The sequence below is a fragment of the Thunnus albacares genome, chromosome 8 (assembly GCF_914725855.1).
Source record: "Thunnus albacares chromosome 8, fThuAlb1.1, whole genome shotgun sequence".
In the NCBI taxonomy this organism is placed as follows: domain Eukaryota; kingdom Metazoa; phylum Chordata; class Actinopteri; order Scombriformes; family Scombridae; genus Thunnus; species Thunnus albacares.
The window spans coordinates 16,555,810-16,581,838 of NC_058113.1; the positions used below are offsets into that span (position 1 = coordinate 16,555,810).

Here is a 26,029-nt window from a genome sequence, read left to right on the forward strand (position 1 = left end):
TATCTCCAATACAAAACAAAGGGGAAAAATTACTGCCTCAATGAAAAGTGAAATGAGAGAAGGTCTGCTTTACCAGCAACTGCTGCCCATTTTGTAGAGAGACATACCTGGCTTTCAACAAACATGCCCTTGCAATATACAGTAAATCACACTCAGAGATTTTTGAAAACCACCATTAGGAGCCAGTCATGCATCCCTACAGCATGACAGTGTCAAGGTGGAGAGGGATTGGCTGGCACACCTAAAGCACCCTCAATTTCTGATAGGATAAAAAGGCGTTCTGGCTCGCAGCACTACAGAGGATCAGTCGTCTTTTGGCAAGAAAGAATGTAAAGTGTTCTCTTACCTTATTTAGCCAAAGCCAGCCATCATATCACAGAGCGTGCAATGGAAAAAAGGGAGAGATATAGCCAAGATTATGGTCTAAAGCTATGAAAAACAATGTGAACAAAACATACCTCAAAGTAATGAAAGATATTCATGGTATGAGGATGACAAGAGGTGTGCACAGCCCAACACTCAAATTATTTAGGGAGGAACCACATGCCATAGGATAAGAGAGTCTCCATATTCATTTTGTAAGAGTGACATGCAGTGATAATACGGCATGGCTTGTTATTCCAATAAGTGAGTTATTCAAAAACTAATTCTAGATTAATGTAGCTTTCTGCTAAGTGTATGAATCTGACATTATCAACCATGACAAGACACACAGTGAGTGGTTTACCTTTGCCACTCTTGTTTATTTTCCAGCTAATGACACATTAGACTCCAACACTAATGGCTAAAACAACCTTTCTCACACTACTGACACAATCTGATATACCTTTTAATTAGCTTATTGCTGTATTTTGCCAAGTCTTAATTCTTTTTTTAACACAACCTCTGCAGGACTATTACTTGTGTCTTTATGTGAAGATTGGCTGTTTGTGTGTCTCCTAGGATGATAGAGATAAGAGATTCCTGGCATTCTTTAAAAGGAAAAGTACTGACATATGGGAGTGGGAACTAAATATGTTACAGTAAATACAGTGAAAGAGAACTTATTCTTCAAAACCTCAATTGAAAAGTTAAGAATGAAATGAATTCTTCCTCTCAAAACACCAGTGACTCAGTTATACCTTAGTAGTAATAGTTCACAACTGATGTGTTTTTACCAACCCAGCCCCTAGAGGTCTCTGTCTGGTGTTTTTTTTCCAAGCACCACTGTGTAGAGCAGAGTTAACAGGTTTAACTATCCCACCAAGACAGGAGGCCAGTGTAATAAAGCCAGAGAAAAAAATGAGAGAAGGACCTTGCTCTCTGCTTAGCAGGGGGTAAGCTTTACGCATGGCTGCATCTACATCTATGGAAACTAAAGTGGGGGGGAAAAAAAAAAAGCTCTTGCATAATTTTGGTCAGTGTGGTGGCATTTGGTGTTGGTAATTTCATTCTACTCTTTCAAGGGGAAAAAAGTGCAATGTCTAACCAAAATACTGTCTGGCTGATATTGGCTTATCACAAATATAGCAGTATCAATATGTTGGCAGATGTGCACATACGAAGTTGTACATAACTGTTTTATAGGCTGCTTTTCTGTGTATATTCAACCCTTATTTTTTATTAATTCATGTTAAATGTAAATTCAGAAGTGCTTTTATTTACACTCTTTACCAGTAAAAAAAAGTTCTTGGGGGTAAGCTCTTTGGAAACAAAGAAAAATCAAGGGATTGATGTTGCTGCCAATTAGGTTCAAGATACATAACCCTCCTATCTTCCCAAATTGGCTGCATTGTGTTGTTGTGCATATAGTAATGTCTTCAGAACAAATTCACTGGACAATTGTTAAAGAAAAAATAACTTGGCTAAAATAATCAACAAAAGTGGCCGGGTTTGGACTGTTAATGACCACACATACCTTTGCAGTATGGTTTGCATGAGGTTGTGGGTGTACTGTGGGGTGTAGCCCTGATGCCTTTTAAAAATATAAGACTTCATGGTAGAGAGATTTTTTTTTTTTTTTGCCCCACTGGGCTAGTTGTACAGAGACCACGATGGATTGTAAATCTTAAAACTTACCTCATTTGTCTTTAATCTCGATTGACCATTGCCTACCCTTAAAAATCAGCCAGATTTAAGAGCCAGGTCTTGAAAATAATATACAACTTCACACGACCCACATATATGCTCGTTCCTTCGTTCACCCTTTGCCTCCAAAAAACGGCAGAGAAAAAATACAAGTTTTTTGGGGGGGCTTTCTGGGTCTGCGTGAGACAAGGCAACAGGCAACAGCCCTGCACGATCACACCATAACAAGTTCAGACACCTTAGCCTAACACTCTGGTACCAGATTCAGGCTGTTTGATGTTTTCACATTAAGCAACTCCATTCCTCTGGTACTCACCCCTCCTACTTCCACCCTGTCTTGACCCTGTGCCAGTTTCACCAAAACCTTTTCAAGCACACCTGGTAGTGGTTACGCTCAATCACAGCATAAAGCTCCTGAGCGCTGCTGCAGAAGACAAGAAGAACTTGACAAAAAAGGTGTTCTCATTAACACATCTACACTATATACTGCATTTCATAGTTGGAGTAAGATGTATATAAGTGAATGCATTTTAAACTGCATGCTTTCTTTAATATCCAACTTTTTATCCAGCTACTTTGTGTGTTTATATGTAGTACAGTTGGACCAAAGGTAACTGCAGTTAAGTTTAGAAAGCCTAATAAATGTCTCCAAGTGTAAAAGTGTCATATACTGTATTATTTATTATTTTTAGATCCTCTGTGAGAAATAATAGTCCAAAAAATAGGTTTGACCCACATGGAGAGGGTGGTATTTTGTGACAAAGATTAACAGAGGTTGGTCAGTATAGAACAGGGGTGAGGTTCAACTAACATTTTGCCACACCTGCTAAGGATTGTTGGAAAGTTAAAGAACTTTACCACGGGCAGGGACAGGATTGTGTGTGTGCAGCAATGATGGGGTTACAATTTCACATTCACCACCTGCTGAATCACAGGCCTAATGGATGGTGTAATTTCACAGATTCAGATCAACTTTCACATTTAAAAACGAATATTACTCCAAATTCCAGGAACGATCCTCACCATGTAACAATAGTAATAATAATAATAATAATAAAAAACTCTATTTGTATAGCAACTTTCAAACCACAGTTATAAAGTGCTATACAGAAGATAGAATAGTACACACAGTCAGGATAAAAACAACAAAAACATAAATAAAATATAGAAAATAAGACCTGATAAAACAAAATGTATAATCAAACAAGTGAAATAACAGTGATAAAAAGGGATAGAAACTTGACAAACAACAGATTTACCATAAAAAAAGAAGCCACTGAGTTTACTGACTTAAGTTTGTCAGGTAGGGAGTTCCACAGCTGCAGGGCTCTAATGGAAAACGCCCAGTTTCCTTTTGTAATGAGGCGGACTGTGGGAACACTTAGGAGGGTCCTATTTGAGGAGCACAGGCAGCAGCTAGGCTCACAGGGCGCAAGTAAATCTATGATATAGGTAAGAGCAAGGCCATGTAGGGCTTTATACGTAATTAGTAAAAGTTTACATTCTATACCTAACAGGTGGCCAGTGTAGCGTTGTAAGGATAAGAGCGATATGGTCTTGTCTAACAATTTGTTCTGGCCAAGATTTGAACGAGCTGGAGACAGGACATGGCTTTTGGCTGAGCCCCGAATACAGGGAATTACAATAATCCAGTCGTGACGAGATGAATTCATGGATGACTTTTTCAAGGTCCGCTTGAGTTAAAAAATGTTTAACTTTTGCAATGTTCCTAATTTGGAGAAAGCATGGTTTTACTACCTTGGTGATTTGTAGTCAAAACAAAGCTCAGAGTCAAAGATGACACCCAAATTGCAGGCGGAATGCTTAACATTGGAGGACAGGTTGCCAAGATTCTTTTTCAAGGCACCGGTCAGGTTAGGGGGACCGAATAAAAGGACCTCAGATTTGATATCAGACAGACAAACCATAACATCAGAAAGTTTGTCTATGTCACTACCAGTAAGTGGAACATAAAGTTGCGTGTCGTCTGCATAACAGTGGAAATTAATATTATAGCTACGGATGATCTGACCCAAAGGAAGCATATAAATGGAAAATAATACAGAACCAAGAATTGACCCCTGGGGAACATCACATGAGAGGGCGGCAGGGGATGGGGAGAATTCTCCTATTACAACAGAGAAAGATCTGTCAAAGAGGTAGGAGCGAAACCAGGCAAGAGCAGTGTCCTTAATGCCAACAGTTTTCCAGGCAGTTTAAAAGGATATCTTGGTCCAAGCACCAGAGTCAGCAGTGAACAGTAAGTCTTTGGTAACCTTAATAAGAGCTGTTTGTGTGCTGTGTGCATTATTTCTCAAAAATACTAGTTATTCATATGTGGGATTGAGAGGCAACAGACTTTTCAAATATTTTAGATAAAAAAGGTAAGTTTGAAACTGGTCAAGAGGGTTATGTTTTGCTTGTTTCATCTTGATAAGGGTGATGTCATCAAGGAAAGTCTGACATGTTCTATTAAAATTATCTAGTAGATCACTGACAGAGAGACCCATCTGATTAAGGGTATTACTGTCAGAAGCAGCTAAGAATTTTTTGCGAAAATTGCTAGCTGACCTGGAATGTAAAGACTGAGAGCGGGTACAGGTAGATGGCTTATGAGCAGGAAATGGGAGCAAGGTATGGAAAATCCCAGCCTTGTGATAAGAGACATTAAAATCTAGCAGTTCAATATTAGTTTACTATTTAGAGAAACACAAGGTCAAGAGTATGTCCCTTATTATGAGTTGGATTTTTAAAATTGTTCAAGATTAAAAGACTCAAAGAGATTAATAAAATAAGCAGTTAAACAAGACTTGGAGGGGTGATCACATTAAAATCACCAAGGATAAGAACTCTATCATATTTGGCCATAATAAATGAAATTTAAAAAAAATCTTGATTAAAACCAGTGTTAGCCTTAGGTCTCCTATAGACTAAAACACACAGTATAGGATGCTGGGCATTTAAAAGAAAACACAGAGATTCAAAAGAAGAAAAAATATTAAGAGAGACAGGGGAACATTTGTAGTGGTTATTAAAAATGATAGCTACCCAACCTCCACGGCCAGACAGCCTGGGTTGATTAAAACAGGAGTAGTTAGGGGAGCATGCCTCAGTTAGTGGGGCAAAGTATCCAGGGCTCAACAAGAACTCAGTGATGAATAAGAAATCAATATTGTTAGTCATAATAAAATCTTGGCATAAAAAAAGACTTGTTTGCAAGGGACCTCACATTAAGTAGACTAAACACAGCTGAAATGCTGTAGATGGATTCAGAAGTAGACACAGTTGCAGGGTGTAATTGATGCTGAGATGAAAATATTTCTGATTTTGTTTTTGGAGTGGGTGGAACAGAAACTAAGGTTGCTCTTATTGTAGAATTAGCGGAGCAGCTGTGTCTATAGGTGGTTACGGAGTTTGACTGATTGTTTATCCATGATGTCAATGGTGCCCACATGAACAATTAGTGTATGAGCTGAGGGATGGAGGTCTGTGAGCATTGGTGACAGTTCGATAATGTCTGCAACTTCGCTACCAGGAAGACAGTAGGTAATAGCACCTGGGAGTTCAACAGATTTGATGATGGAATCACCAATAATAAGGATTTCAGGTTGCCTGTCCCTACAGCCCCCATTGTAGACGGAGAGTTTGGATGAAAGAAGTAGCTGATTGTCATTAGCCACATCAGTTAGAGCAGCTTCAGAGACAACAGAATTAACTGACAGATTTTCACCTAGTAATGAAGACAGAGGGATAGCGCCGCTGAAGATGACATTGCCACTAGCCACAGCAGTGTCCAGTGCTCTGTTGTGCAGGTGGATCAGAAGCTAGAGGCGAGCAGGAGCGCACTCAAAATTGGAGAAAGGAGGAGGGGAAAGGTATCAGCAATGTTTCCCATGGGATACCAGGGTCGTCGAGGAAGTCAAGGCTTTCTCGTTGTGTTGGAGTGGACTGGGACAGGCTTCTCTGGAGCAGTTGGTGTACGTGTAGCCACTAGCTCAGTTCACTTTTCAAGTGGAGCAAAGAAGTTTGACACCAGGACAGGGTCGTTATCCTCGTCTGGTGAGAACAGAGGAAAATAAATCCTTCTCCCCCTATTCACAACGGACACCCAAAAGAAAGGATGGACAACGGATGGGCCAGGCGTGTCACTTTTGACTCCCAGAGCTACAGGGAATGTCCAGCTGCAGCACATCCAAAGAGGAAGAGGAGCAGGGATTGGACATCGTACAGGAGGTTCTCAATGGAATGGAGTTCGGATCTCAGACTGGACAGCTCAGATTCCACTGTGGTAAGTGGAGGCATGCTATGGAGAGAAAAATTACTGCTGGTTCACAGAATTAAAAGTAATAGCAAGGAGCTAATATTAGCTGTTAGCAAATAGGTACCAACAGTAACTACACGCATGGGCTCTGATTAGGTGTCCACTGCAATGATCTGGTTTAGTAGTGTTATTGATGCACAGATGGACAGCTTCAGGGGACAAGACGCAAGGAGTTATTAGAAGTTGTTAAAAAGTAGGACTAGTATCTGATATTGGAATGAAAACAATAATACGGTCCCAGTGTTTAATCTGTATAAATGTGTCCATGTTCTCCAAAAGCCCTCACTGTCCTCAAGGCTGTAGTGGGTGTCTGACTGGACTATGTTTGGCTCTGATCTGGTTCAGACAAGTGTGGAACTTTGGAAATGCTGGTCTAAGCCAGCTGGATTCCATAAAGGCCTCAAACCGGCCATTGCACTCTCTGTAAAAGCCACGGGATTTAACCAGCGGACAACGTAACCTCTATATATTCTAAATATTACATGATTAGAAAGAGGGGAGGTTAGATAAGCAGTGCAGAATATACCACACAATTACAGACTTACAAACACAAGCTGTGTTTGGATTGAGAACAATGGCGGCTTGTGAATGAATGCTATGATTTGCATACTATTGAAGTATGAAGAGGAAGAAAGAACACATTTCGCTCAATGACTAAAACAAACATTGAAACATTCCTAATGGGATCCAGAGGGGGAAACAGACATGTTTGTTTACATGTCAGGATAATGGCTGTGCTATTTTATTTGGTCTCATTCAAGTGGATTGTTGTTGATATGTTTGATCACAGGGTAGGGAGGATTTGATTTTGAATTGTATTATCGCTTTTCTAAATTTTCCGTGATTAGACAGAGGGGCGGTTTGATAACTGTGCTAGAGTATACCACCGAGAATAACTACCAGTCAACACAAGTTGTAGACTAACTAGTAAAATCAAATACTCAAAAATATTTTAAAATTGGCTTCATTAAATGTTCAGATCTCAGTGCCTGCTGTAGATAAAGCTGTGATTTGTAAGATGGCGTCTTCAAAAAAGTCTGATGAGTAGCACCATTGCTGTGGTGTTTGTGTTGAACTTCCCAGAGATCATTTTGTAATCAAACAGTGTAGCCATGCAGGGCTTCAGCATCTTTGTTTTGATTTCTGTAGCAAGCTCCTGGTCTTTTCTATGTCTTCCCTTTGTTGGTCATGTTAACTATTCAGTTTTTTCTTCTGTTAATTCAACACAAAGTGCTTTTGGTGCTGGCAGAGTTGTAAAGCTTATCAATTCCTGTGCACCACAGAATGGGGAAAGATGAAATTTAGCAAATACACACAGTAAGGTTTCATTCTGAGAGTGAAACTACCATTCAGTGGTAGTTATATCGTGTTACTTAGTCATAGCGATGCTTTGAGGTAAACTCTAATGTCAGCATGCTAACATGTTCACAATGACAATGTTAACATGATGACGTTTAGCTGGTATGATGTTTACTAGGGGTGTAATGGTACATGTATTTGTTGCAAACCATCACGGTATGGACGTTACAGTTTGGTGCATGTAGGCATATGAAGAATATGCTCCGTGACCCAAACAATTACTATCAAAATATTTTAATAATCCACTTAATCCCACGTGCAGAACAATAATTCTATGGCGCAAGTAAAGTGAGTGGATCAAAGTGATTGACCGATCTGATCAACCGACTGACATTGCCATCCCCAGAGTCACTCTGCTGGAGAGGATACAAATGGACATTTTACATATGAAAATGTCACTGACTTTTACTTCAAAAGATGGCGGGCAAAATAAACTTTGAATAGTACACATTCACCGATAAACATCTAATTATCCTCTCAAGCCCTCATATAAAAGTCAATACTCTTAACCACAAACCACCATTTACTGGAAGTATAACCAGACCAACTTCCACTGAATCTGAAACATGTTATGACTTATTCTTTGGATATTTGGGGGGACAATGATCCCCTCGCTTTGAACTGTGAACTGAATGTGTCACAAATATATTAACAATGAACAACTTATCAGCATCTTGTACCAATTCAAATAGACTCAACACACAAATAAGAAAAAGCCTGGTAATGTTTTCCCACTGGAGAAGCAGGTCCATGCCACTGGCTTTTCCGCTTCAAAAAGTGACCTTTGACTCCCTGATATCAACAGCTCCTAGTGCCCGACTGCCTCATCAAGAGCTAATTGTCTCCTTTAAGAAAATACACTATGTTTGAGGATCTGCAGGGGGAAACCCCCCCCCCCCAAGCCCAGCGCAACAGTTAGTCATTTGTTACCAGTCATGTCAGTGAGTTCTTGTGCCCCCCACATCTTATTCTCATCACTGTAAAGGTTTGATTTAAACAGCTTGATTCAGCTTCTTAGTGAGACAGCCAAGGCTTTTCCCAAAGAGACATCACACCAAATGTTGAGAGAGAATTGTACAGTTTCCAATTCTGATTTGATGCACTGCGTAGGCCTGATAATCTTATACTGGCAAAATGTGTTCTGCAGCCACATAAGTGCTACATCATGTCAAATGACTGGTCTGTCTGATTTAGAAGCAATTCAGGCAGGGCACAAAATTAGCACCGGCCACATGTTGGTAAAATATGCAAGTGGCTGGTAGAATTGCTTCACTCACCAGCCAAAAACAAAAAACAATGCTAATCTACTGAGTGGCTGGTAAAATTTGAACATTCATTAGTCATTTGGCTGGGGGACAAAAAAGTTAATTTGGCACCCTGAATTCAGGTGTTTAAGAATAGCTCTATTTACAAAGGTCACAGACTTAAAATGTGATCTGAAACTAGAGAAGGGTCAGGAGCAATCCTGAGACTGCTGGGTTTTAATTTGAGAGACTCATTTGAAGAGGCTGGCTTGCATGTGTCCCCTCTTTCTATGTAGCCTGAATGCAATTAATTGGAAAATTGTAAACCATGTACTTTATTGAAATTTGATTTCTACAGTAACATAAGGGTGATGTGCAGAGCTATAGTAACTACAGAGGTATTAAGTTAATCAGCAACAGCATAAAGTTATGGGAAAGAGTAGTAGAAGCTAGGTTGAGGGGAGAGGTGATGATTAGTGAGCAGCAGTATGGTTTCATGCCAGGAAAGAGCAGTACAAATGCAATGGTGGGATTACAAAGATCGGCTATGAGCCCTTTCTTGTTTGCAATGGTGATGGACAGGTTGATGGACGAGGTCAGGCGGGAGTGTCTGTGGACTATGAAGCGGATGACATTGTGATCTGTAGTGAGAGTAGGGGGCAGGTTGAGGAGAGCCTGAAGAAGTGGAGGTATGCACTGGAGAGAAGAGGAATGAAAGTCAGTAGGCGCAAGACAGAATACATGTGCATGAATGGGAGGGAGGACAGCGAATGGTGAGGATGCAACGAGTAGAGGTGGTGAAGGTGGATGAGTTTAAATACTTGGGGTCAACTGTTCAAAGTAACAGGGAGTGCGGAAGAGAGGTTAAGAAGAGACAGGCAGGGTGGAGTGGGTGGAGAAGAGTGTCAGGAGTGATCTGAGACAGAAAGGTACCAGCAAGAGTGAAAGGGAAGGTCACAAGAGGGTAGTGAGACCAGCTGTGTTGTATGGTTTGGAGGCGCTGGCACTGACGAAAAGACAGGAGACAGAGCTGGAGGTGGCAGAGTTGAAAATGCTAAGATTTTCAGTGGGAGTGACAAGGATGGACAGGATTAGGAATGAGTACATTAGAGGGAGATGGTTTGGATATGTGCGGAGGAGAGATGCTGGTTATATTGGGATGCTGAAGATGGAGTAGCTAAACAAGAGGAAAAGAGGAAGGCCAGAGAGGAGATGACGGAAGACATGTAGGTGGTTGGCGCCATAGAGGAAGATGCAGAGGACAGGAAGAGATGGAAACGGATGATCTGCTGTGGCAACCCCTATCGGGAACAGCCAAAAGAAGATTTCAACAGTAACATATTGTGCACTGAATCCCCTCCCATATCTTCATGGTGTTATGGTACCTAAAGATTCCCTAGTATTTCCCGGTTCCTCCCCTTCCCTGTGTTTCCAGTGTTCCCCTGTCTGTCTCTCTCTCTGTGTTTGTTTGTGTGGGTGTTTGTGTTGGCCTGGGCGTGGCTCTCCTGGCTTCCAGCTCATCACCTCTCCCAGTCTGCTCACCTGACGCTCATCAGTTCATCAGCTTGCAGTGTATATATACCCCGGCTCTTCATCCACTCATCGCCAGATAGTTGTTTCTACTCAAGTGGTGGCGTACACTTCAGGCCTCTCACTTAGATACCGTAATTTCTCCAAGTTTGGATTTTTGCTAACTACTGTCTCTCTCTCTAGTGCTCCTGGACCATCACTCACCTGCCTGCCAGCTTGCCCGCTCTCTGGCCCATCACCACCTGCTCCCTTCTGCCAGCCCTTGCCATTCTCCCTAACACCTCTCAGCCCTCCAGTCCTCTGCCTCAGCCTGCTTCATCTCCACTCCATCCACCTCCATGCCCCCACTTCCCTGGCAATAAAGCCTTATTTCATTCACTGTCACTTTTGTCTGTGTCTGCATTTGGGTTCACACTGCAAACCACAACACATGGTTAATCATTGACCTTTATAAACTGTTTTTTTTACCCTTTCAAATTCATATTAACACAGCAACTTGAAGCCAAAAAACGTCTCTATATCTTGTGACTTTCCCTGAAACAAGCATTTACATGAATATAAAGAAAGCTGTCTCCCCTGCTGTCCATGTCAAAATGTGTATAATTGCAGCTGAGCAAATGCTTTGTGTTTGCATTGCGGGAGGGCAAGTCTGTACTTAGCATGTTGTTTTTAGCTTGTCTTAATGTCTTCCATGTCTGGGCCTATTTGTCCCTGGGCTGACTGGGCCACATCAGTAGGGAATGAGAAGGAGAAAAGTGAAGTCTGCATGTGTGTGACAGCTGCAGGCATGGTTCACAGGGCCACTGTGACCCACTCTGTCACACCAGCCAACAAACCCTCAACTGTAATTAGCAGATCCATGGTGAGATTTTTATTTGAACTGGTGTTTGTTGGCGCCTTATTCTTGTCTATACATTTAGCAGATATAAAAAGAGGCCAATGTAAGCAGCAAAATGATCATTTAACAGTGGTGCATGCTGTTGTGCAGTATTGGGAAAAATTATATCATCATTATTTGATTTGAGAAAGAAACATTAGATATGAGTCTGAAAAAAGAGGAGGGAATGAGGTGTGGTTAGGGTGGTGGCGACAGTGTAGGCTGGAAGTGCTTACTGTTTGAGGGGATCCGTATCAGTCTGTTTGACAGTGAGGTCAGACTGAGTCCTCCACTGTTTATCCATACTGCCAAGCAGAGAGCTGGTACAGGCAAATGTCTGATCCCTGGACCTAAAACTCTTCAACATGCCTGCTTCCCTCTTCTCTGTTTACTGATAGTGAGGGATAATTCTGCAAACCTTTCATGGAGGGTATAGTTGTGGCTCCATTGCCATAATAATAATGTAGATGTATTGTGTTTGCTAGGGATGGGTAACGTTAGGATTTTATCGATACTGGTACTGCTTATCGATACCGATAGTTATCGATACTCTTATCGATACTACTCGCCATAATTTGGTGCAAAAAATAAAGACATACCATGAAACGATGTGAAAAGATTCAACAGTTATTTTCTTTACAACAGTTAAATTAGAAGTGCTTTAAACCAATGCTGTGTCCTGAGAAGAAACAAAGAAAATCTTGGTCGACTGAAATTCTACCTACTCGTCAACCAATCAATTGGTCGATGGGGAAAAAATCGACGTTCACGTAACATAAACAAGCCAAGTTAGCTGTCTGAGCTAATGCATGCTCACTACTTAGTGAGCGATATGTTGATGTCCATTGTCTGCAACATTTTTTCCTGACACTAGATATCAAACAAAAGTCAGAGACTGAGGCTCCGAGCTGCTCTCCTGCTCCTGCTTCCATCTCAGACTGACCCCGGTTGGCAGCCAAGGAGACAACCGGGGTCACTGTAATCCATCCATTTCCTTCTATACCTGCTTATCCGGTTCAGGATCAGTAAGGACTGAAGCCTATCCCAGAATGCACTTGGTGAGAGGCAGGGAAACACTGTGGACAGGTCTCTGGTCCAACACAAGGCTACAGACAAAGAAAGCTACACTCACATTCACACCTGTGAGTAGTTTAGAGTTTCCCATTCATCTGACCCAAATATCTGCTTCCAGAGGAAACCCACACAAACACAGGGAGAGCAGAAAGGCAGCGGTCAGCCTGGGATGGGATTCAACCCTGGACCTGTTTCACTGCAAGTCAACAGTGCTGATGCTACATTCTGCAATTTTCTGTCAGCATCAATACTGTGTATGTGATTTGGAGCTACTGTAAATAATTCATGAGCCTCAAGTCAGCCAAAGTCCATTATTCAAATAAACTAAACCTGAATGTAGTGCTACTTTGACCATGCACATTATTTTGGAAACTGAAAATTCAAAATTTTGAATGGATGGTGTAAGTGTATGATCAGTCCTAGTTCATTACATGGATGCATCTTCACACCCTCCATCCAAAATAAGGCAATAACCCACTGTGCTGCCTCATGAAAAGTCATAAATAATAAGAAGAAAGATATCCTGCTAGCCTCATATGAAATAAAATGGTTATAGAGTCCAGTTAAATTGTCCATCCAATCACATGGATGTGAATGCCCAGTGCAGCAGAACACTGGAAAATTAGACAATGACAGGGAAAATATGAATGTGATTGTTAAAAGAATAAAGATAAACATTTGTTTGACAATATTATATTATTTATAAGAATATCCAACAGAGATCAAAAGAAATAACAGACTTATGTATTCTTCAGGGGATGGAAAAATACCAAATATGTCCACCCAGAGCAATTTGTGACCACAATAGTATAACAAACAAACAATAAAATAAGTAAAAAAATACTAACATTATATTCATTACATCTAACTGACATGTTCAAAACCCCAAACAGCAATAAAGTCCCAGGGAGCTAAGCAAAGGGACATGTGAATTCACTTTGTGTGAGTACAATGGCTGGAAACGGTGCCGAAAGTGGTCTCACAGTTCTTTGCTACAGAGATGTGTAAATGTTTGACACTCAGATTTCAGTTATTTGTTTGCACTTCTGATTGTTATCTCTTAATGACTGATAATCAGTCACTTGGGATTAGATATTTTAAAGCTGAGTTGAAGTAGCAATGCTGGGTGTGGAGTCTGTGTCCCATCATTCCCCCTCTGGACAACACTTACTTTTCCAAACAGCTGTATTAGTTCATATGACTTAAGCAAGATAAAGGTCTCTTATAAGACTGTGAGCCAGGGGACATAATCATCTGATTTTCCTGACCCATATTTTTGTGTTGATGCATTATTTTGTCCCTAAAGTGAAATGCAGGGGTGGGGAGGATTTATTTCCATCTGTTCATTTGTTCACATCTAGTTTACATCTGTCAAATACAGAATATACCTCAGACACCACTAGCTTGGGGAATTTCTCATCACTGCATTGTTGTACTTGAAATGAATCCCCTCCAATTACAGGTCAAATTCATGTGACATATTTATGACCAGATGGCCCAGAGGTGGACTGCATCATTCCTAGGTGATGACATGTTCCCTTTTTGTGTTTTTGCTGTTGTCAAGGTGATAACCTGATAATGGGGGGTATACAAAACTGGACTCACCACATGAAAAGGATGTTACCTTTGAAGTAACCAAATCACAGTTATAATGGTTGCTACAAAGGGCAGTCACATACCAATACCGATTACTAGTGTGCCAGTGCGAGGTTTGACAACAATTTAATATATGAGTTTTCAAAGTACATTCACAAAGCACCAGAGAGGTGTGTCTAACAGGCAATAGCATCAGTCCCCAAAACTCCCGAATTATTAAATGTGCCGAGAAGAATCATCTAAGGGAATACTGATGTCATGTTGGAAAGATGTACAAGCTGCATCAGCTACAACAAAAGTTGGAGAGGTATAGATAAACATTTAAAAGGGAAGTTGCTCAATACCAAAAGAGAATGACCTAACATTTGCAGAGAGACATCAGCTTCCCAGAGATGATATTTACAGCTGTACTGCCATTTAGAAACCATTTGGGCCTATATCCAAGGTTAACACGCAATGACGTATACTCTGGCATAAGGTGTACAAAGCTGGCACCCCAGAATACTGGAAAAAGCAATATGGTGTGATAAGTCGTTTTCACCCGTCTCCTGCATGCAGATCAGCATGGTGGATCTGTAGGCATCTCATGCCAGGCATTAGGTATGATCTTAGCTCTGCATCATAGTGTAACTGCCAAGAAATATGAAGCATTTTTACAGGACCAGGTGCACCTTTTGATGCATTGTTCCCTCAGCGTGTTCAGAGATGGCAAAGCCCCCATACACACAGCTCAAACAAATTCGAGAGTGGTTTCACGAACACCGGGGTGAATTCCAACACCTTCACGGTCAAACCTCCTCATACACACAGCTCAGTACTTGTATTACAGCATTCCTTGGAGAATTGAAGTTGTTATAAAGGCTGAAAATGGCTCCAGTCCTTCTTAGGTATTATGCTTTTGGTTTATGAACCAGGGAGGCCCCTCAGATCCTCTGGTTCTTCTCTTTTAGCTGTTCCACAAAGCAGAACAAAAAAATTTGGTGATGCTGCTTTCAGGCATTACGCTCCAAGCTGCTGGAAAATCCTTCCAGAGAGGAGCAGAAAATATTCATATTTAAAAACCCATCTAGTTAGTCTGGTTTTTATGCAGTGTTTTATAATTTTATGGTTTTATTATTTATACTTATTTTCTTTATTATCATTATCATTTATTTTAATGTATTTTGTTTTATTAAAATTTTACTTTTTCACTATGATCTATTTATTTTGTGTAGTATTTCATCATTTTATTTTTTTATTGTTATTTTTACTGCTTGTATTATCTTTTATTCACCTTTTATTATCTTAATTACTCATCTTTTATTGTTGTCTTATTCAATTGACTTTTTTTTTAAGTTGTTTTGCATTAATCTCTAAATTCATTTTTATCATCCTACGTTTTGTCAATAAAGCACTTTGAGTTGCATTTGATTTGTTTGAAAGGTGATATATATGTATAAAGCTTGATCGATTGATTAATTAGGTAATTGATATTAGTGGTTTTTCTGTATATTTTTGACCATTTCCCAGCGTCACAGTAGAAAACAATAAAAACATTCCAGTATAGAGAGGAACACTGTGTTTTCTTCCACTCTGTTTACTTGAATTTGCACACAGACCTCATCTGAATAGAATAACGGAAAGAAAAAAAAAAGAAAGAAGTAGGGGTGGGAAGGGTTTAACCAAGCAAAGACAAACTGATTATGTACACACAGTTGCCATATGTAGACATTAGCAAAATTAAAGACAGTTCCCAAATGCTTATCCCTGCTCCCCTCTTTTTCTGAGCTTTACTGAGCATGACCGAAATTCCTCGGACATCCTGTAAAGCCATCAACCTGATTTCCCCTCATGTCACAAGTTAATGGGTGGTGGAATACTGTAGCTTAGCACAGCAGAGAGCAAAAATATCCAGGCAATGAGAAAACACTCCGTTACCAATTGCATGAACAGCAGTGTAAGCAACTTTGTGCTACACCTTGGCAAAGGTAAAGAGTGGAGACAGACATTTGTTACATAATACTGAAAATGACAGAAAAGGGATTATTCACTTCAAGTGGTAATATGAAGTCAAACTCTCAGCAGGTGGTTGAGGTGCTATACAGTAACATGGTCCAGTGGATTGGATCATTTAAAAACCATGACATCACACCTCTCCATGAACTATTAATGGCTAATTTACTCGCTTAACATAGAGCATGTTTCTAAACTGATCAGTTGAAGAGAGCTGACACAGCTGGTGCATGCTGTACGTATGTGAGAGGAAAGTGAAACCTGTCTATACTCAGAATATGTGGGTTAGATCAAAAAATAAATTAGCAGCATTGCAAACACTCTAAATGAGTCACCAGTTAAAGGAAGGGAGGTTATGCTAAATATAAATATGAGCACGTGTTAAACCGTGAGATAAAAATACAATGTGTTGCGTTAGACTTATGAGGCACATGGCATGTGGTGAAATCTCTAAACAACAATTTACCCTGCTGATGCTCAGCTCTTCTCTAAAAGGCAAAATGACAAAGCCTCTCTGTTAATATCCAGGTCAGTCTTTCATTATCAGTCTTTATCTAACTGAGAATATTATATATGAGTATTATTACCACAGCTGATGTGATTATTTTAGTCATGCAAGCAGATCAAGTGACACAGAGTGCTTGGTCTGGTGATGATAAGAACAAAAGTCCTTTTAATTTCCCACCTCTAAGATTTCAATAAGTCATCCAGAAAAACTTTAGTGTATTTTAAGGGCTGTGGTGCAAGTATTAAAACAAATATTTATTTTTCAGTCAATCAAACATAAAATATCACAGTTAGCAAAGTGAACTAAATTGAATACCTTTGTGATTTTGCTCAGATTAATGAGGCCTAACTTTGGCTCAGCTGACATGCGATAGGCCATTTTTAACATTTTTTAGTCACTTTAAAGGGGACGTATCTTGCACATTTCCAAGTCTACATTTATATTCTGGGGCTCTACTGGAATATCTTTGCATGATTTACAGTTAAAAATAACTCTTATTTATCTTATACTATACTTATACTATACTATACTGGTCCTTGATGCAGCTCCTCAGTTCAGCCTCTGTCTGAAACAGGCCATTTTAGCTCCTGTCTCTTTAAGGCCCCCCTCCCGATGAGCTGTAAATGTAAATCTTCTCAAATACATCGATACTTTTTCAAGCCCAATTCCCATCTGAAATATGCAAGTGGACAATGCAAAAACCTTAGCAACAACCTTAGCAACAAAGGCTATGGAACGGATGGCCATTTGTGGGCGTGTGCGAACAATCTGACATCATCATGAGGAGGAATCCAGCATCATAGCAGTAAAAAAAAATAACAGAATCACAAAAAGCATGATATATCCTCTTTAAAAAACACTTGTTCCTCTCCCTATTTTGTATATGGGGAGAGGATGGGTGTATTTAGCGTTTCAGTGTGTATGACTTGATATCGTGCACGCCTTTGGTCATATATGACATGAAAAGATATTTAGTTTCTTGAATTTACAGTATGGCAATACATGATACCGATAAATAATAAGATTAAGTTGAGACTACAATAAAATATTCAAGTATGTAGTGCATATGCCTGAGGTAAGAACTGATACCAGACACTTGAGAGTTAAACATAGAATACAGCTTATTATATACAGTGTACTTTGGTTTACTTAAGTATACAGTCTACTTTCATCTGGTACCAAATGGGATGCACAGCCAACTGTGTTAAAAAAGTTTGAAATTGTATTATAACAATGAAATAAACTCTTCCATCAAAAGAAAACAGTGGATCTGATGAGAAACTGTCCCTGCTTGAAAGCCTTATGAATGTTCCATTATACCAGAACCTTCTGTTTGCCAAGTCAGGAAATGGCCATGCTGTTTTGATGAGACAAACATCCATAGAAATTCAGCATTTCTGCAGGGTGCTAATTTGTCATGCCCCGCCACAACATGCAGAATGTATAGGAGGCCATCCAATCTCCTGCTGGCTCTTGGGGGTCATTATGAAGGGAAAAATCACAGCAATATAGACAGACAGAATGAGATGGATTCCTGCATTAAGTGGATGAGGCCCTCCTCACTACAGGACTTGGGTTACACTACAGTCTACTACAAATATGGAGCTCTTTGTCCCACATTCCCTCAGATTCATGACAAAAAAAAAACCCCTAGCTGTGTCAGCTACAAGAAACCCCAAATCTTGGACCATCTCCTTGGACCTCAATGTCAGAGTCAGAGTGCTCATCATGTTCCCTTATGTGGTCTTTTCAAACATGTCTGTGGTCTTTGCTGTTTGTGGAGGTTGAGAAAATGTTCAGCAAACTACAACGTTAATCAGTTTTCCTCAGTGCAATCACTAAATATTGGATATCCAGAAACATAACCAGGCAAGAAATGTTTCCTATTTTTGCTACGACAGTATAATCCTTTCATACTTCTCAAATGTGTTCCTATTCTCTACTGCTTTCTTCAACTCTCTCTATTCTGGTGCAGCACAATGTCTCCATCTTTCCTTAGTAATAGTGAGCCTGGGATGTCTAGCTGACACTGGACTCCATGCTCCTGGGTTTCTGTGGACTCAACACTTTCCAAAGATAACACGGGCCAAAGATTTCCACTCACGGGCAGGCTGAGGCCCTGCTGAGGCAGCCTGCCTGATGGGGAACAGACCAAAAAGAGCTGGCTCAAGACATCTCTTCATATCCATAGCACTGTACTATGTGATATCCCTTCAAGGTCTATAGTTAGTTACTACAGATGAGAGAAACAGGGACCAACAGTGGAAGAAAGAGGCAGATCAGCATGATTAGGGAGATCTGTGCTCCTTAAATGCACCCACATGATAAAAAACATGAGTCACAGGATGCTCAGCTGGCTTGATAATATGATACCAAAGGTTAAGAGTAATAAGGATGTCATCAAATACTAAAACGGCAAACAAATCAGCTACATTTGTAAAGGCATTTCTATATCTTACTATAACTCTTCACTAATAGCTCCTGTTCCCCATTAACATACACGTCTATGATATATTGTCCCTTTTCTATTATTCAGAGGTAAATTGAGATTTCCAGGAAAGGCTTGTCCCTCCAAGAGTGCCTGGAGAGCCCGGCCTGGCGGTGTGCACAGTCATACACCACATGACGTCTTAGCAGGGGAACATTCCTCCAAGTCTTTTTCTCTCCCTCTAAAACCATCTTTCTCGATTTAGAAATGGGGGGCACAAAAAGTGGTTTAGCGGCAAAAATATGGGGCAGCAGATTAATGCAAAATTAAGCCATAAAAAAACCCCTGACATATGTGAAATGTCCCAGACAGGGAATGAAAAATCATTTCTTCTATTCAGGAATTTTCCACAGGAAGAAATACAGGGGACTGAATTCCACTTAACCTCTTTCTTTTGCATGCCAATGAAAAAAAAAAAAAGAAAGAAAAAATTGTTGAAAGTTTTACCATTGCCAAACATTACCATGACCTAACAGAATCTCAGAGGGGAGCAGGTATCTACAGTATGTCAAAAAAGGTAATGTCTTGGAAGGAAGTCAATACAACTCATGCCAAACAGTCTCTTTAAAATATTTTCTTTCCAACTATGCCCCACTAAACAGAACAGAGGAAGGCAGAGGATTGAAATGATGTTATGGCTTCAGTATTGAACGTAGCTTACAGGAGCTGGGATTGTGTCTCTTCTCCATAAATCACTTCATGTTGACAGGAGGTGGTCCTCTAGTCACTCAGCCCACCCCCGCCGGCTGACCTCAGGGGCGACAGCTTCCCTCAAGCATCAACCCAAACAAAAAGTGGTGCAGCCAGCTCCCAAAGCCGAAACTATAGAGGTCACACAGGCCTGTACCAAGACAGCCCTTTCATCCTATAGCATTTACAGGATCAGCATCCTAGAACACAGGCATCAAAGTCTGAAGAAAGGAGAGAGAGAGAGACTTTGTATGTGTATGTGTGTGTGAGAGAGAGAGAGAGAGAGAGCGACAGAGACAGAAATGACCTCTATGACCCTTAATATGTGTGCAGCCCATGTGTAGGAGGGTGTGGGATAATCCTGGTGAGCTGTGTAGGGGGGGGGTCTCCAGGTGGTCCAGAGGGTTAGACAGGGTTAACCCCAATTGACCCTGGCTTTCTGCTGTCAGAAGTAGGAGATCTACCCATAGCTTGTCAAGGAAACCAGAACAATGTGGCATGTCAATCATGTAAGACAGCCACGGAACAGAGATGAACTGAAATTCCCTTGCATGTGTCCTTTCATCAGAAAGAAAATGTAAAAATTACAGTCAGTTATTACAGTTATAGTCTTTTTATGAAATCAAATCATACTTTTAAATCATACTAATTTGCTCATATTGTCTAGGTATTAAATGTCATAATGACAACATGAAATCATGCCCAAACAAAGAATTTCAGTCTAGCTCCCATTATGTGTGTGCCAAGTTCAAAGAAAATACCAATAGTATTTGTTCCACTAAAGTGAAATGATAGTGTCTGTCTGAGGACAAGCCTCAGCAGAAACATATGGCTGGTTGGCAGGTTGGGCCTAAACAGATCTTCTAATGCCGAGACACAAAGACTTCAGATAGCAGCACAAGGCAGAGGAAGGGGGGGGGGGGGGCTCTTTAAGTGTCATTTTGGGTAGTTTAGGAGTTCTTGCTGCTTGAAACAGCTGACTGTTGGGACGTAGAGGTCACACCACACAAGTCTAATTTTACAGATCGGCATGAAGTGGGGAAACATTCTTGAGATTATTGAGTTGTGCTCAGACATCCTGGTGACGATAAAACACAAGTTTGAGTTATGTTGAGTTATGGTGAATGCTGTCTGGGAAATTTTCCTGAAATAGAAAACTGTTACAGTACATTTGATCTGGGAAGGATGACGAAAAAAGAGATTATGTACATAAACTAGCAGAAGGTATCTTGCGGCAACAACAAATACAAGCCCAAATCATGTGTTGTAGTGATAATCATGTAAGAATCACTTACAACATATATGTGTCAGTATGGGGTCCTGCATACATATTGATATACTGATAACATACAGTATACTCACTTTTGGTGCATTTAGGTTTAGTCTATTACACACACAGTTTGCATCATATAGTTAACATTTTCCCAGCCTTTAAGACCTTTTAATTAGTCACTCAGTGAGGCTGGAATTGTAGTCTGATCGACAACGGGGTGTGTTTGTGGAGAGAGGAGAGAAGGGAAGTCTGCTTTCTCCCCTTTGACGTGGGAAAAGGTGTAGCAGACAACCATTGTCATAAAGTACGTGTGAGCACAGACTAGCATGTGTAGACTTTTGGCAATGTTGAGTCATAGAAAACTTTGTGCTTGTAAATTTTAAATTAGACAGAGCACATCAACTACTGTACTCTTCAAGTGATGATCTTTTTTTTTTTTAGAAGTTCACATGCCAAATGATGCATGTGTGACTAAATAAATGATAGCAATGAATAATGGGTTAGGTTCCCTTTTGTGTGGAGACAACTATTCATAACTACTTATGTAGATGCAGTTACATCAACGAGCAACAGATTATTATTGGTTGATCTGCCATCAATGTAAAAAGTTAGTCTGAAACCATGAATGTGTAAATCCAAAGATGTTTGACGGTCTCATAAGATCAGCTGTCTTATAACAGATTACACTCACAGTCCTTGTTCGTCAACTGTCTCTTGTGAACAAAAGCAATTCTGAGGTAAGCAGTCAACCTAGAGCTCCGATATATGTTTTTAGGTCACAAAACACAGATGAACAGAAGAAACCATACTCTTTTTCTTGATGTCACTATTCCAGCACAGCTGCTCCTGTTGCCTGCCACTGTAGGCTGTGCTCAGCTGCAGGGATGGAAACTGGGGCTAATATGTGGTTCGTGATGACATATAAGATACTGTAGAGCAAAATGTGCACTTATTGCATTCTTTGCATGAAGTATCCAAACTAAACTCAAACTTTTGGAATCCTGGAGTGCACTGTAAATGACTTCCCATCTTTGCCAAATAAGGTCATCAGTGCTCTATGCTATTAAGTTGAGAATAGATTTTGTACTTCCTACTGTAGCTGTGTCACAGTCACGCAGTGTGAACATGCAACATAACCTGCTCAGAATTATTGTGCAGTATGGATTTAGGACACATGTCTGGCCTGTTAGCAGCACAAATATATGGACAAAAGAGACTTAGTTAAGAGTTAAGATTATTGATTGTTTTTTTATTGATTGTAAAAAACACTCAGTTAAGTGGTTAACCTCAGCCGGGGCCTGCTATTATGTCTATATATGTTAGTATTATATACACTAGTATGTATATAGTGTTAAGATCACCTACCATCCCACCATGAATACATCATCATGTTTAATGGTTGTGATTTGTCCCTTTGTTTTCTAAAACTGCATACTGGATGTAGGAATAAGTGACTGACCACTCCTCATATGTTCAGTTTTTTTCACTGGTCCAGCCTCCAGGTTTCATACTTAATATTAGCTTATAAGGCTTCATGCACTGGAATTTAGCTAGTTGTCTCCTGTAACTTAACAATATTAAGTTTGATTGTCAGAACTATTTTATAGTTTACACAGCTAGTTAGTATTCAGTTTTAGTAGGTTCCTTTGCAATCACTAAAGGTATTTTGCGCTATTATTGCTTTTTCATACATGTCTAAGTGGAGATCATAATAACACCTGTACAATGTGAAGCTACCTTTGTAAAACTTAATTGTTTCATTGGATTGCATTATATTTTAAAGGTAGCTTGTGGAGTTTTTTTTTTGTTAACAAAGTTATGTTTACATTCACTGTTTCTTAACAAAACACATTGTGAAACCTAACAAACAATCAATTTCAATTCAAAAACCATTCAATTTCCTTCCTCATAAAACATTTGTCAGGCAGATTCTTAGAAGAATTCTAAACTTATATTGTTTTCGTCCATGTTTGCTTGCTTGCAGTCTTCGCTTTTGCCTTTATTAGCACACTTCTACATTTCTTGACCATTTGACAATTTCTTGGATGTATTATAAGAGCTGGATACTGGACCAAAAATGGCGCTACTACTAACTTAATTACTACTGTAGCAATAGCGTGAAACCATCGACAGGACTGTGTATCATGAAAGGAACCTTGTCTGATTTATTTTTTTAAAATTTGAAAATAAAAACAAAAAAATAAATAAAAGAACTTGACATAATGCTAAGGAAGATAATGCTATGTTATTGAACAGAAGTTTGTATATTATGTCCACCCACTGTATTTTGTATTTGTGTGTGCTCACAGCAAATTAGCAGGCTAGACTACCGTAACTACTGTAGCTCTCCTTTCTGCTCTACTGAAGAATACAATAAATCAGCTACAATTAATTCAATATTCTGCTGAACGAGTGCTGACTAAGACCAAAAGGAGAGCACGCATTACATCTATTTTAAAGTCTTTACACTGGTTACCTGTTAATTTTAGTATTGATTGATTTTATAATTCTTTTATTAGTTTATAAGGCACTACATGGCACCAGACTTCTTCTTAGAAATGCTTTTGGTTTATGAACGAAGAAGGCCCCTCAGATCCTCTGGTTCTTTGGTGAAGCTGCTTTCAGGCATTACGCTCCAAGCTGCTGGAACAGCCTTCCAGAGGATCTGAGAGGAGCTGAAAATATTGATATCTTTAAACATAAACTAAAAACCAATCTAGTTAGTCTGGCTTTTATGTAGTGTTTTATAATTGTATGGTTTTATTATTTATACTTATTTTATTTATTATCATCATCATTATTATTATTCATATATCCTTATTTATTTATTTTGCTTTATTTGTTTTGGTGTGCATTAGTCTCAATCCATTTTTAACATCCTACGTTTTGTCAATCGCTTTGAATTGCACTTGATTTGTTTGAAAGGAGCTATATAAATAAAGTCTGATTGACTGATTGATATGCGGGGTTATCTTAGCTTTGTGTTGAACCTCGCTAATACGAAAGGCATTCATCACAGAACAAGCAGAAAGAACAGACACTGATGTCATTGAATTCTGAGGTCCAGACACTGGGAGAGATTCAAACATTTTTCACATTTCCAAACACAGAGATTAAAGGCTTATATACAGGCTTTTATCTTATAAACAAGAGGTCTAAGCAAAACATTTTACTGCTTTGTGTGTTCAATGATCCTTAAGTGACCACTGAGAAAACCACCATAGAACACATAGGAACAGATCTGAATAGATCCCAACAATGTCTGACATTTTCACTGAAAGATGAGACTTAACTTTACACAGATTTAACCACAACAATGATGTAAACATGGCTTGCTTTCCTACCAACTTCAGGAATCACTTATGGTTTATACCAATAGATATTTTCACTCCTCTTTATAACCCAGACTAAGCAAAAACAGACAATGTTTCTTTTACTTTCACCACGGAGGAAGATTGGGTAGCTGTTTGTGCGATTGTAATTAGTGCAGAATTTATTCTTTTTTTTTCAGTTTGAAGTTTGACTATGTATTGTTGAATTTAAGAATATTCTCTAATTACTAATTTCTTCCATTCCAGCTCTGCTACAAATAATAAAAAGCTATTTTACGCAAAATGTTCATACGCTCTGCATGAGCGTTCCTCATTTGTAAGACACTTCACTTCCATGTGCAGCATACATTTCAGACAGACACTTTGAATCCTCTTGTAACCTGCAGTTCAGATGGAGCCATCCCAACTGCCCAACATGCCTGAACTGATGAAGTAGGCTCTTGGCTGATATTCACGCAAAGCTTTGGAACCTCTTCTCTTCACCCCCTCCCTTTTCCTTTCATTCTCTTTAAAGCATGTAACAAAGGTTGTCCAATCTTCTCCTGCTAAGGCCACTCTAGAGTGGTCCTCTTCAGAGCAATGGGTGGCAACAAGAGGAGATTCTCCTGGTGCTTGAGCTCTTTATTCCAGCTTCATTCTCCAATTACCCAACAACGTCTGGAATTGAGGTGAGAGGATCAAGTACTTCAGCTTCAGTTGCTGCTATAATCAGAAGCCAAGTGAGAAGACTGTGTTACTTTTGCTATTTTTGATTGCTTAAAATGTACTTCCAATCTGATGAAAATCTGCTTAAACTGCCATGCTGCACTGTGTACAGTATCCTCTTTTGTGATTCTTTATAGGAGTCTTATATTTGTAAAATATCTTCTTCTTAACTTGTTGTCCCTGTTTCATCAGTGTTGAATTATTCTGTGCTCTATTCTGCATCACATGCTCCAGGGTTTTTACAAGTTACACAACCCCCGAATCCCTCCCTCACATCAATGTTTAGTATAAACTGAATAGAAAATGACAATACTGACGCAGTGTTGTGTGGTTCACAGCGAAAATGATATTATTGTTTCATTAAAGGCCCTACAATATAAATATTACTTATCCCACTCCTGGCGTGCACTTGAGCTTACTTCAGCTCTAAAAATAACAACTATAGTTGTTCCTTGGCCTTGAACATGTTTGCAGTTGATAAAATGAAACAGATACCTGGTGGCCTAGCTAATATTTACAATGAATCACAAGATGGTCTACAATATACACAGTCATTTTAAAGCTATGGATCATGCTTCTTTATGCTGTTGTGAACCAGAACACAAGTGGTTGGCTCTCAAGTCATTAACGCATCCCCGCAAAATGTCACATACTTTCTACCTTTGCCAAATGGCTCACGATGAATATGCCTGAAATCTCTGCTGGCTCACAGCCAGTAACCACAGCAAAACAATGAAGCATGGGAAGCCACAGGTGTTCCAATGCTACAGCATAGTGAGATAAGGAAAAAAAAAGGACACTGTTAATCTGTCTTACATCCTGAAATGAAATGGCTACTGTTTACCTGATAATAGAGAAACATAACATTTGCAAGGTTCCGACTGCATCATCAGCTGGCAAGTCAAAGGGAGCGAGATGACGAAGCAGGAGGCACAGAGCAAGGAGAGCATGACAGCTGTGGAAGATGAGGGAT

The 26,029-nt window shown here is 39.7% G+C and overlaps 1 protein-coding gene and 1 long non-coding RNA gene across 5 annotated transcripts in view; one reads left to right on the forward strand and one right to left on the reverse strand.

Annotated features, from left to right (window-relative positions):
• Positions 1-26,029, reverse strand: part of fhod3b (formin homology 2 domain containing 3b) — a 104,421-nt gene that overhangs the window by 56,698 nt on the left and 21,694 nt on the right. The window lies entirely within an intron of this gene.
• On the forward strand, positions 4,696-10,905 carry LOC122986776. Its single transcript, XR_006404370.1, has 2 exons — positions 4,696-6,355; positions 10,705-10,905. It is a non-coding gene; the product is annotated as an uncharacterized LOC122986776 (long non-coding RNA).